At 37.0% G+C, this 12,145-nt stretch overlaps 1 long non-coding RNA gene across 1 annotated transcript; it reads right to left on the minus strand.

The window, feature by feature from the left end:
- Positions 1-1,993: 1,993 nt before the first annotated feature.
- LOC145766994 (uncharacterized) lies at positions 1,994-6,797 on the minus strand. The gene is made up of 4 exons (XR_014288734.1): positions 6,675-6,797; positions 6,014-6,111; positions 4,337-4,413; positions 1,994-3,948 (listed from the first exon to the last, which is right to left on the minus strand). It is a non-coding gene; the product is annotated as an uncharacterized LOC145766994 (long non-coding RNA).
- Positions 6,798-12,145: the final 5,348 nt, after the last annotated feature.

A 12,145-nucleotide genomic window follows, 5' to 3' on the forward strand; every position in this document is an offset into this window, starting at 1 on the left:
TAATAATAGTTGGTGTTAAGGTTTCAGTACTGCGATTGTCTAGTCTTGCTACCTGGTTAAGCAAAGCCCCATCTTGCATTGCTCCGGACCCTTCTTGGCGCCGTCCACAAAAGAAATGACATGGGAAAGATCTGATATATATATTTCGTTTATGTGGAACATGCATTATATCATAGGGTATGAATATCATGACCAACTTCACCAATAAAATAATTGACCAGTCGAGTATTGACTCCGGACTTTTTTCCTGTGTTGAGAGCAGTCGTATCAGCCATGACTGAATATACTTGAGATAGGTGAACTCTGCAAGCCTACTGGATGATGGTGCCAAAAATCAGTTCTGCAGTGACCGACACATTTTTGGGAAAAGATTTAACAGCAAGCACACTTTCGTGTTTTATACCATTATTATCATCACCAAGTTGACCCAAGAAAACGTATCTATCTATTTTATCGACAACGCGCCAATCATAACATAACTGCATGGCAGAAGCTGAGTTGAGAAGGTTCTCACTTTCCATCAGAGATTTTTCTCTCGTTTTTTGTTGTTGGCGGTATACTGTCGAAGGTGGTGCAGCATTGCAGCTACTTGATCTTTTCCAAGAACCGACCTCATAAGATCTGACTGCTGGCGTACCGAAGTCATCCTACGATCAGCAAGTACACAACTTCTATCATTTATGGAAAAAGAATGTACTTTCTTGTACACTTTTCCTCAAACAGCTGGTTTCAGAGGCTTGTATTCCTTATCATCTTCCCAATTCATGTCACCATCAGAGTCGCTTTCGCTACTGTGTAGACATCTAACTACTTCATGTATTTTTCTCTGTTTCAAACATAGTAGTGCCGATGCTTTGGCAGATTGTATGCCAGAAGTGCTAGGTTTCTCTGTTTGCTAAGCACTGGAAGACCAGCTTTGTTCCATATGCCAACTACATCTTTCAGCAGTTCATCTTTTAAATCTTTGAAATGGGGTATTTTGTTCAAAAACTTAGGATTAGTTTCGGCTACTTTCTTCCTCAAGTAAAAATAGTGACTGACTATATCTGAATTAAGGGGAAGCACATTTCTCTCCAATTCCTTGAAGTTTTGCATCGACTTACTAATACCTGACCTTTATGCCATAATGACACTTAATCTAAAGCAGGTCAGCAGCATACCTCTTCTTCAACGGTTACATTAATATTATAATAGTAATACCTTCAAATTACCATTTCATCTCTTGCAAAACGAGCAAGGACTATTATTACGCAATAGCAGCTTCAAAGATGGAAAAATACAGAAAAACTTCTTACCTTGATCACCTGATCTCTGTTCATCAGGAGAAAATAGACCGAAAATCAGATTTTTTGAAATAACTTTTTTTCTGAAGCAGATAGACCTTAATATTCTCTACATCAGGTATAGGAAACCGACCCTTCTGCGCATTTTGATACTAATTTTGTCGATCTATGATGAGCGGTTCCGGAGATACGGCCAAATTTCGAGATTTTGAGGCCCAAAAATTTCAAACCTTGTGGACCACCTCAATATGACGTCATGATTGAAAAAAATTTGGGGTATAAACTTTTTACCCCAAATACCACCAGATGGGACCCCAGGCATTTTGAATTTCAAAAATGGTGAAAAAATGAAACACCCTACTGTATACCCAATCCACGGGCCAGTTTAATTTCAATGAAAACAAAATTGTCTTAGCTTTGTTCTTGTGGAGAATGCTGTACCGTATTCTTTCGTTTTAAATGTTCCGAGCAGCTCAGGCAATTTACTATTATCAGCTGCATTTCAGCAAGTACTCCTCGAAACACAGCCATATCGCCTTCGCTACGACGATGTAGACCCTACATTGTGGATTTAAAACCTCATGGGCTGTTTTTTGTACATCTTCATTCTGGCCCTGGGTAAGTTTGGATTCCTTCATAACTTCAAATAGGCTGATAGACGAGTTTACTGAAACAGGAACTCTATTCACAAATTCCACAACAACCGGAAATGATTATTTAGTTTTGATGATTTATTGAAGCAACAAAACAGTTCCATGTTTAGCGTCAGGCATGTCCCGGCAGTGACAGCTTTCTAGCCATGCCGTCATAAACAACAACAGAAAGGTTATAGACTTCAACGAAATGCAACAAAACGTTAAAACAACGCATAAATTTTCACTTTAAGATAACGATTTTTAAATTGACACAAAAAGGCGACAAGCGCTGTACAGCAAACAAATCAGTTGTTGTTTACATTAATTCAACGTCGGCAAATGTAGAATCAATAAAAAAAACAACTGATTTCCCTCGATACAGATTGGTTGTAAAAAATTGAACTGTGCGTTTAAAGGGAATGACAGAACGCGTAGCACAAGCCAAATTCACAATATTGGTTGGTCAAATCTCGAGTTGGTTACTGGTTTGGGAACTTCCAGCACTATCAACATTTCCCTTCGAGGGACAGAGACTGTTTTTTTTTAACTTGAAAGCGCCACTTCAAACAATGCACAGGTGGTCGAAAAACTCGAAAAAAGTGGTTTGCTGCAAGATGAAGAAATAAACAGTATTGAAGAATTTAACTCTTGCAATCTTGCATGTCAAACTAACGTTTGTTAAAATGTAAATTTGCTTTGCTGTGAAATGGCGCAAAACAAACAGTGGATATAATTTCATGTATATATTTCAAATCCAAATTGTGACGTAACCACAGTGTTATCCAATGGCTAGCTAGAGTGGCGCTCTAGCCGTTGGATAACACTAACAATAAGATCACGCCGAAAAGTTTTGCTACCCCGTTATTCGTTTTCAGTGCAAAATCAGTGGCTTAGCTCTTTAAATTCAAAAATTGTGAAAATTGTTATAGTTAATGTAAGGTGGGCAGTAGCGTTGACAGGGGAGTCCTGGGGGTACTTTTGAACCCAGCATGATTTTAAGGGCCCGCAACCATTCCAAGGTACCCAAAACTTAAAGGTACCACTGCGTATTCTTTGGATATAATGCGCTTATTCTTATCTTGATCTGCGTTTATCTTGATTTGGGCCCAAAGATGTCATTGCTACCGGGCCCAAATTATCCTAACAAAATGATGGATGCCCCGATGAGCGGTATGGCAATCCTGTGTTGGCAAATGTTAGCAAATAGATAATATCAAAAAGATTAAAAATGGCACTCCTCATTAAGAAAATCCTGCGCACGCCGCTGATAAATATTTAACAATTTTGCATCCATTGAACGTCTGCATGCACAACAAGTTTTCGTGATCATCTCAATGATAACTGTTCTTCCAGTTGGGTTGTATTTTTCCGTATACAAGATACTTTCTTTAGATGTCTAATGTCCTTTCAAGTAGTTAATTATTTACCGTGAGACACTAAAAGCACGAGTAATGAAAGTTATCTCTTCAACCTTTAATTCTGAACTAATATTGAAAAAAATTAACAACATGGGCCCCAAGAATCATCCAAATTGTTAACTGAAAGTAGAAATAAGGCAAATAAAACAGGGCCAAGTAGAAATGAAAAAGTTTTCAGACTGGTCAACAAGTCTGAATGAATTAAGTAGCCAATAATAAAACTGTAGTGGTAAAACAACTTTGAGGCACAATTTTCTCACGCGAAATCCTTCTCATATTAAAGTGCTTGTGGTAAGAAACGATTTTGCAATGCGTTGTGAACACGATTACGTACAACACTTTAATCTCACTAGAAACAAATAACTGTTTTGTAATTCAGTAGAGACTGTAATCGTTAGAAAATTAACACGCTATTATCAAACCGACATAGCATGGCAGTTGCCAGCAAGAATTTCAGGTTTAAGGTGGGATACAGTAAACCGTACAAGTGGTTTTTATCGACAGTGGATAACGTAAGATACAATAATTCTACAAGAGAATGCAAAGATCCTCGGTTTTGTCAACGGTCTTTACTTCCCGACCAGCCTCGGCAGCTTTAACTTCTGCAACAATCTGAAAGCATAGGTGAGGAGATAACTGAAAATAATTCTTAAAAGATTAAAGAGCACGACACTTTCAGCTCTTTTCAGCTTGCGAACTACGATAATGAAATACTACTCGCAGTTACAAGAATAGATTTATAGAAGGTTTTCATGAGCTTTACCCTTTTGCGGTCCAAGTACATCCCTGGGATGCAAAACAAAATTATGTAATACGGTTCAACGTCATCCCTGGGATGATGTTGATGTCTACACAGGTATTATTGCTCAACAAGGTCCAAATACATCCGTGGGGTGGTTGTTTTGCAAAAAAAGCAAAAAAAAATTTGGACCTGTTCGGACCAAAACCGGAAAAAAAATTTGGACCTCAAAGATTACTGTATGACAGAAAGTGTTCTTACATATTTGATTTTCGGAAAGCCATTAGTTGACCGTTTGGAAAACACAAGCTTTTTGTTGATGGACACTTCATATGAACCTAAACAGGGTGGAGTTGTTTATAAATACAGTAATAATAAATAAAGTCAAAAAACATTAAAACTATATTATAAATTTATCATTAAAAAATCTTGATAAAACTGGTTGATCTTCAACCCTCTGCAAACGAGTATGGGATTTTTCTGCCTAACCACACACCAACGGGAATGAACAACTTCCTGAACACTATAAATTAAACATTGGCGAACAAATTGCAGACCATATCAGCAATTGCACCATGTTTCATGTTCAAAATAGAACAGAAGATCTGTGTGTCTTAAATAATGAAACAAAAAACTGACAACAACAATTTTTTAGTGAACTATGTCTATTGTCTATGTGTATTTGTAATTTGCAAGAGGCAGTAATACGTGGCAGAAAACAAAAGGGCTGAAATCCGCACAGACAACCTCACTTCAACTGGGTACAAATCCAAAAAAAAAAAACATTACATGGGACAAAACTGAAGTAGTAACAAAAACCAATGCTTGAGACATTGTAGTAACATTGGCAGATCTTGAGATATTTTCAAATATGAAAGTAGCAATTAAATAAGAAAATATTAACCATCAATTTATACAGTACCAGAAATACAATGCAAACTATGCTTTTAGGTTTTGTGTATGCAATGTTAAAATACAGTTTCTTTAGGTAGTCAAATTATTCAATAAAATAACATATTTTCCATGTGAATTTTGAAATCATTTTTCAATTTTCTGGTTCCTACATGCAGATAAACAAACAAGTCTAGCAGCAGCTGAGAAGCTGTGGCTACCACATTATGTCACAATCAACACAAAACTTGAACATTATATGTACAGAAGAAATCGCCTATAACGGCTTCGTTTATAACGTCAATTCGCCTATTACGTCACATTTCGCTCGGTCCCGGCAGAATTCCTATCTTTTACGTACATTGTAGTTTGGCTACAACAGCATCGCCTATAACGTCAATTCGCATGTAACAGCACCCTTTATTGGTCCCCAGACGTCTTTTGTTCGTTTATAACGTCACTTTAAGCCATCACCTTCACCACGAACGGTCAGTCTTTTAATCCAGTTAGCGCTGCTGCTTGCAAAATGTCTTCCCTTTATTTTGCTACGTCGTTCGCAGCAGGAACTTTAATTCACTTTTTTTCCGCGTGAGAAACTATCACATGTAAAAAGAGCTGTATTGCGCAAATTTTCTGTAGCTACCTTTCGCTGTAAATTATTTTTTTTAAACAATTTCTTTGTTTACTGTATTTTCTGCGTGACTTTTGTCAGTTTGGTGGTAGGCTACACAGTAAACCTGACTGGATTATAACGTACACCTCTTTCTTTAATCAAAAGACAGTTTTGGAATAGTTTGCGGTAGTTCGTCCATAACGTCAATTCGGCTATAACGTCAGTTTTTGCAATCCCCTAGAGGTGCCGTTATAGGCGAATTCTACTGTATCACTATTTTATGTTTCTTCGGTCTTTTTTTCTTTTTCATTAATTGAAAAATATCAGTGTACATATACAGGGGAGTCATTGCAAAGTATTGCCTGTGACAAAAGGAGTTGTTCTTTTTGAAACCTAGAAGAGACATCATACACAGAAGTTAATTTGTGGCTTACCTACTCGCCCAACAAATCCTGTCACAGTAGTGTTAGGATATGAGGATTCAATCGCTTGTTTCAGCTCAATGAAGCGCCCATAGTAACCTCATCCAGAACTTAAACAAACAGCAATATGCCAATAAACTGATTCAAGCATTAAGTGAAAATGCATGCTAATTACTCAGACCAATAAACATCCACTTCTATAAAATGTCAAAAGAAAGACCTGGTTGATCTTCGACATGTGAAGTCAATCAATGCATTTCAAAAAAATGCTTCTTTTGATAAATGATTGTAGAAGCATTGTATTTATGTTTAATCTGCACACTTTGAATTAGCCTATTCAACCATTTAAGATTCATGAAACTACTAAAATGAGGCAAATTCAGCTGAATGTTAAAGGGATTTTACGGATTGTAGAATTAAATATATTCTTAAAATTTCAACATGAATATAATTAAAAATCTGCTACACTGCAACTAAAAGCCTAGGCTAACTAACATGTTATCAGTAAAAAATGCCACATTAATTTTTATGAAAGTTCTCTGTGACATATACTGATACTAATGAAAAGCTACAACAATACTGATTCACAGAGTAGTTGAAAAATAATCTGAAAATGAACATTGAAATGATTTAAAGTACCGTATGCAGATAAATAGAAAAAAAAAGTACTCACCAATATTCTACAGATACCTCAACATTAGTCATCTTGTTCAAAAATCGATTTTACTCAACAAAAATAGACCAGGCCTACTTCTCTGATTTACCTACTATAAAACAGTAAGAAAAATAGTTACCTAAAAAACATGAGACAGATGAATGATTTTTTTTTCTTCTAAAATTTACGAGTAAGCCTACAAAACACTTCAATTTCAAAAGTGATGTTAATGATCATTAGACCTGCTGGTAATAACAAACCTTTCTCAATCATAAACAACCTCTAAAGAGACATAGATTTCTTGAAATTTCATCACTTGATATAATACTCAATATTGATTGACAATTATGTCGGCAGCAATGGCCGAGTGCATAGGCGCCGACTTTTATTTTTGCACGGGGTGGCGGATAGCACAATATGGCAACCTAAAAACTTAAGCCAAGGGAATTCGCTTTCCCACGATTTTTGATAGCTTCTCCCTTCAACAGCGATTATCCTGCTCGTGCTCGGTTCTTCCACCTCCTTGATCATGCTAACGCCTTTTGGCAGTGGCACACTTTCGTTTCGTTCAGGCGTTTGGTCACTTTCATGCTGGCTGAAATCCTGACTAGACGCAACAAAAAATGACTCAATGGAGGGCTGCAATTTTGAACGCTTTTTCGGTGGCACCTTTAAGCTGAATGTCGGCGAAAACTTTTACTGGACTTTTCGTAATTTTTTCTATGATGTAACAAGCAACTCCTATGTCAGATCAATAAATTCCCGCCTCAGACTTTTACTGGACGACTTTTCGTAATTTTTTCTATGATGTAACAAGCAACTCCTATGTCAGACCAATAAATTCCCGCCTCACAGTTTGTCACGCCATATTACTGCATGAAGTAGATAACAAAGTAGAAATTAAAGCATGAAGTAGATGACAATTCACTCCAATTGAAATCAGAAAATAACTCAAAATGCAAAATCTTGAGTAGGCTAATTGAAAAAGGTTGCTTTTATTATTGGGAATTGGCAGGGGGTGTAGCTTTCCTCGAATAGAATCATGTAAACGTGGAAATTTGCAGAACGTTAAAACTGCTACTTTACTAAGTGCACTTTTTAAAGGAAACTCAAAAAGTTTCAAAAATTGCATTTTTTTAATGAAATTTGAAAATAGATATTTATTTACTCATTTAGGCCTTTAGGGGGTGGAGCTTTCAATCATCGAGATAATTTTAATTCCAAGTATTTGATAGCTGTCGTAATTTATAGCGATATTATAAGCAGTTTAAAAATTAAAAAAAAAAATTTTTAAGGGAGGCAATGGAAAGATCGTATGTTATTGATTAATAAATCCCATTGTAAACCTGACAAATGTAACAATGACTTATGACAAGTAACAAATAAAACGATTGCAACAACAAGGAAAAAACTCGGAGCCACGTGTTGCGTAATCTTCACGTAGCTTGCTTGATGTTTCGCTAGTATCATGCTTGTGACAAAAACAATCATTTTCTTCGCAATACTGTATTGGTTTACCCCTTGCTTTACATTGACTTGAAGCGAAAACCAATGATCAAAAAAAGATTGACACGTCCGTTCAAATTACATTTATTTGCAGTAAGTAATGTAACCTAAACGAGGTGGCTGCCACCCCGCCACAGCGGTTACGGGGTGGCGTGGCCACCCCGCCACAGCGGTTACGGGGTGGCGTGGCCACCCCGTATCCCCGTAAGTCGGCGCCAGTGGCCGAGTGGTTAGCGCGTTGGGTTCACAGTCGAAAGCCTGCATGTTCGACTCCAGCCACCCGCACTTGCTGTTGTTTCTCTAGGCAAGAAACTTTACGATAATTGCCTCTACCCATGATTTCGAGTAATGGGTAGTACCAAATTTAAGTCATAAGTAGAGTAAACCACCGGAAACAGACATTGCCGTCGGCTGCAGCGTGGGTCAGGTGTATGTCGGAAGGCGTACACCGATGCATAGCGCTCAAGTCCGCTTTCCCGCAATGCAGGATAAAGATAAACAAACAATATACTATAACCTAAGCTGAAAAATCCCTGCCATACCGGTACCAGACAACCTACTATGAACAAGTCAGACAATCTCCAATTCTTTCTACACTGCACATGATACAACACCCGACAGTATTTCTTCCAAAACTAGATCTTTTCACTATGAAATTAATAAAGGCTGTGGCTATATTTACACTATATAGTGTAATAATAGCCTCAATAGTGTTGCCAGATAAGAAATTCTGCCCTAATTTGAGAAAAGTTTAAAGCTGTTGAAAGCAAAAACTTGTATTTTGGAAATTTTCTTTAGTCCTGGGCAAAGATCGAAACCATAATCTTATTCCTAACCCTTACCTTAACTTCTTCTGCCTTTAATCCTAACTCTGGCAACACCTGATTGTAACCATGGCAACAAGTGTGGAAAAATAGCCACTTTCTTAAAAAAATGATGGATTTTTATTCTTAGACTGACAAAGCTTCTTTGCAAAGTTAATTAAGCAAGCAGTTTTCATATTTGTAAAGGCTTTGAGCCTTGAAGTATGGACACAAGCTTGGTTACCAAGTTTGACAAAGTAAACTGTATCTTGTCTATGAATCATTCCATTCACTGAATGAAGAGCTATTCTTAAAATGTGTTACCCAAGCGCACATCCCGAGTGTCAAACCCATGCTCATAAATTGATCTTGACAATTCTTTGTTCATAAAGTCAGGGGTTTAATCAACTGAGCTAAAGAAAGGACGAAGTCATGCTTTCAAAAATATAACTGTGGCAAACTTCCAACACCGGTTTATTCCATTATTAGCCTATCTCAGTGGTTCTTAACCTTTTTTTCCCCATCGCCCCTTTTCAGAGATTTCCATAGTCTGGCGCCCACAATAATATAAGGGCTGTAGCCTACTAATGACATTTTCTTCCAAGACTATAAGGCTAGCCTACAGCCAGTAGTAATTAGTTAGTAAGAAAAAACTAGTTTAAGCCGATGTTAGTTTTAATACTAAAAAATCAGCACAGATGTGCCTTAAGGCTCTTAACTTAAAAGTCTTAAGGCACATCTCTGCTGATTTTTTAGTAGTTAGTAAGAGTTACACTAATAACCATTAGTGACTGACTATTATTATGACCAGTCCTTATGGTTTGCTTGCACTGCCTGCCCGCTGTCCCTGCCAAAAGCTGACCACAAAATGCCATTTACTTACTACAAGGAAAGGGAAACAATGCCCATTATCAACAACAAAGGCCATGCACAATAGGGTGCGGTGAAAAATTAAAATTTTAGAATTTCAACAAAAAGTATGTCTTAAATGGTGGCCCTACACCTAAAAACATGTCTGATGGTGTTTTGAAGTTGTTGCACCCCTAACTGTCCGTGCAACCTTGGAAAGTTGTATGCGAGGGGGCCAAAATCATAAAAATAGCACAACTCATGATCCATGCGTCGTAGAAAGTTAATTTTTGGCTCTATGGAATCAGAAACACCATGTTTCTATTTGTTTCAAGAGAACTTTTAACTCTAAGAGCAATAAAATTTAAGTTACGCGTAAAAATCGAATTTCAGGCCCAAGAGAACGAGAAAAGTTCAGAACAGAAATCAGAGTAAACGAAGAGAACTTTTTTCAGCTGGTTGATGCGATTTATTTTGATGGCAGAAAGGATTTAACTCTAACCTTGGTAAAAGAACAAACAGGAAAAACTTCAATGTCTACACAGTTGGAAGAACACTACGTTGTTGTTGTGGGTGAGTCAGAGGACTTAGTTTATTTGACACACTTTACAACAAGCAATAGTAAAGGAGAAACACTTGCTGAAAATTTGTATAATGTCTTGTCAGGAACTGATCTGGAGCATAAACTGAAAATTATTGGTTTTGATGGAACTGCTGTGAACACTGGCAATATCAATGGCTGTATTGTAAACCTGGAGAGACACCTTCAACTCCCATTGCAATGGGTAATTTGTTTACTTCATTGCAATGAACTGCCATTACGATTTTTTTCCTTACTAGATGGTTGCACAAAAAGTCCTGACAGCTTTTCAGGTGCAATTGGAAAAGAAATTGGCGGTTCAGTTTCCGAATGGCTTATTGCAGAGTTTCAGCCACTTCCATATTCCACTTTCCCGACTTTACCAAATGACGTTACTGATGATCTAAGTTCAGACCAATTCTACGCTTATAGAATTTGTTGGTGCATCATTTTAGGAGAAGTGGATGAGGATTTGAGATTTATGAAAGTAGGACCTATCGTGCACTCTCGGTGGTTAACTCTTGGATGTAGAAGAACCAAGAACCTTAATTTTTTGGCTGAATTTTGTTTGAAAGTATATTTTTCTTCTTGGTTTGACATCAAACTGAATAACAAGATTTCCGATGACAGCAAGAATTTCTTCAGAATATTGACGACGACGGGCGTGTTATCAAATTTTAAAATCAGCAAGTAAAAGATGAGGCCTTGAAAACTCTTCAAAGAAATGCTTATTTTGGCCACCACGAAAACATCTTGCTTGCAATGTTGTGTGAAGAGGATGATGATATTCGAAGATTGGGTGTAAATAAAATACGAGCATTACGAGATGGCTCTACTTCTGGATGGCATCGAGAAGAAAAAGATGTGATTGTTGAAGATGTTGATAATTCCAACCAAGCAATTCGAAAATTTGTTTTACCAAAACTTAATGTCAAGGCAAAGTCATATCATGAACTTACTGATTTGGCACTCGAAAGCATCACAAAGCCACCTGCTGTCAAGGACTTAAGTGATGCTGATTTAAACGTGCTGTATGACAAACCGTTGAGTTTAAAGCATCCCTGTCACAACCAAAGAGTAGAGAGACATGTCAAGCTTGTTACTGAAGCTTCTGGAGCAGTAGCTAGTTTTGAAAAATGAGATGGCATGATACGCCAGCGAATCAAATCAAGAAAACTTAAGAAAAAGTTTCATACTAAGCATCAATTTACTGTCGACAAACTCTCTTAAAAAATAAATTTGACAACACATCGTATTGTGTTTACTGATGCACTGCTTATGATTGTGTAATGTATTGCTTATGATTAATGTCCCACACGTTGATTAGTCAAGTGACAACATTTAAAGAGCTTAGCTTAAGTACCGGTAATTAGCCCAAACTACAGAATTTCTTGTCCCAAAGTTATTTGAGCGCATCATACACAATTTTGCATCATTGTTTTGTAGGCTACAGTACCAATATACTATAGGCCAGTGCTCCATTATCGAAATTTGAAGTGTAGGCTAAGCTCAACAGTCAAGCACTGACAAATGACAGAAATGAAAATTTTTCTTGTTTAAATTTTGTCATTGGTTTGTCCAAACTTGTTGTCAATTTTGTGACATTTTTGCCCACAATATGTCTCAAATTTAGATATTTGAGCATAACTTAAATTTTATTGCTCTTAGAGCTAAAAGTTCTCTTGGAACAAATAGAAACATGGTGTTTCTGATTCCATAGAGCCAAAAATTAACTTTCTACGACACATGGA

Source organism: Aplidium turbinatum, chromosome 3, assembly GCF_918807975.1.
Source record: "Aplidium turbinatum chromosome 3, kaAplTurb1.1, whole genome shotgun sequence".
Classification (NCBI taxonomy): domain Eukaryota; kingdom Metazoa; phylum Chordata; class Ascidiacea; order Aplousobranchia; family Polyclinidae; genus Aplidium; species Aplidium turbinatum.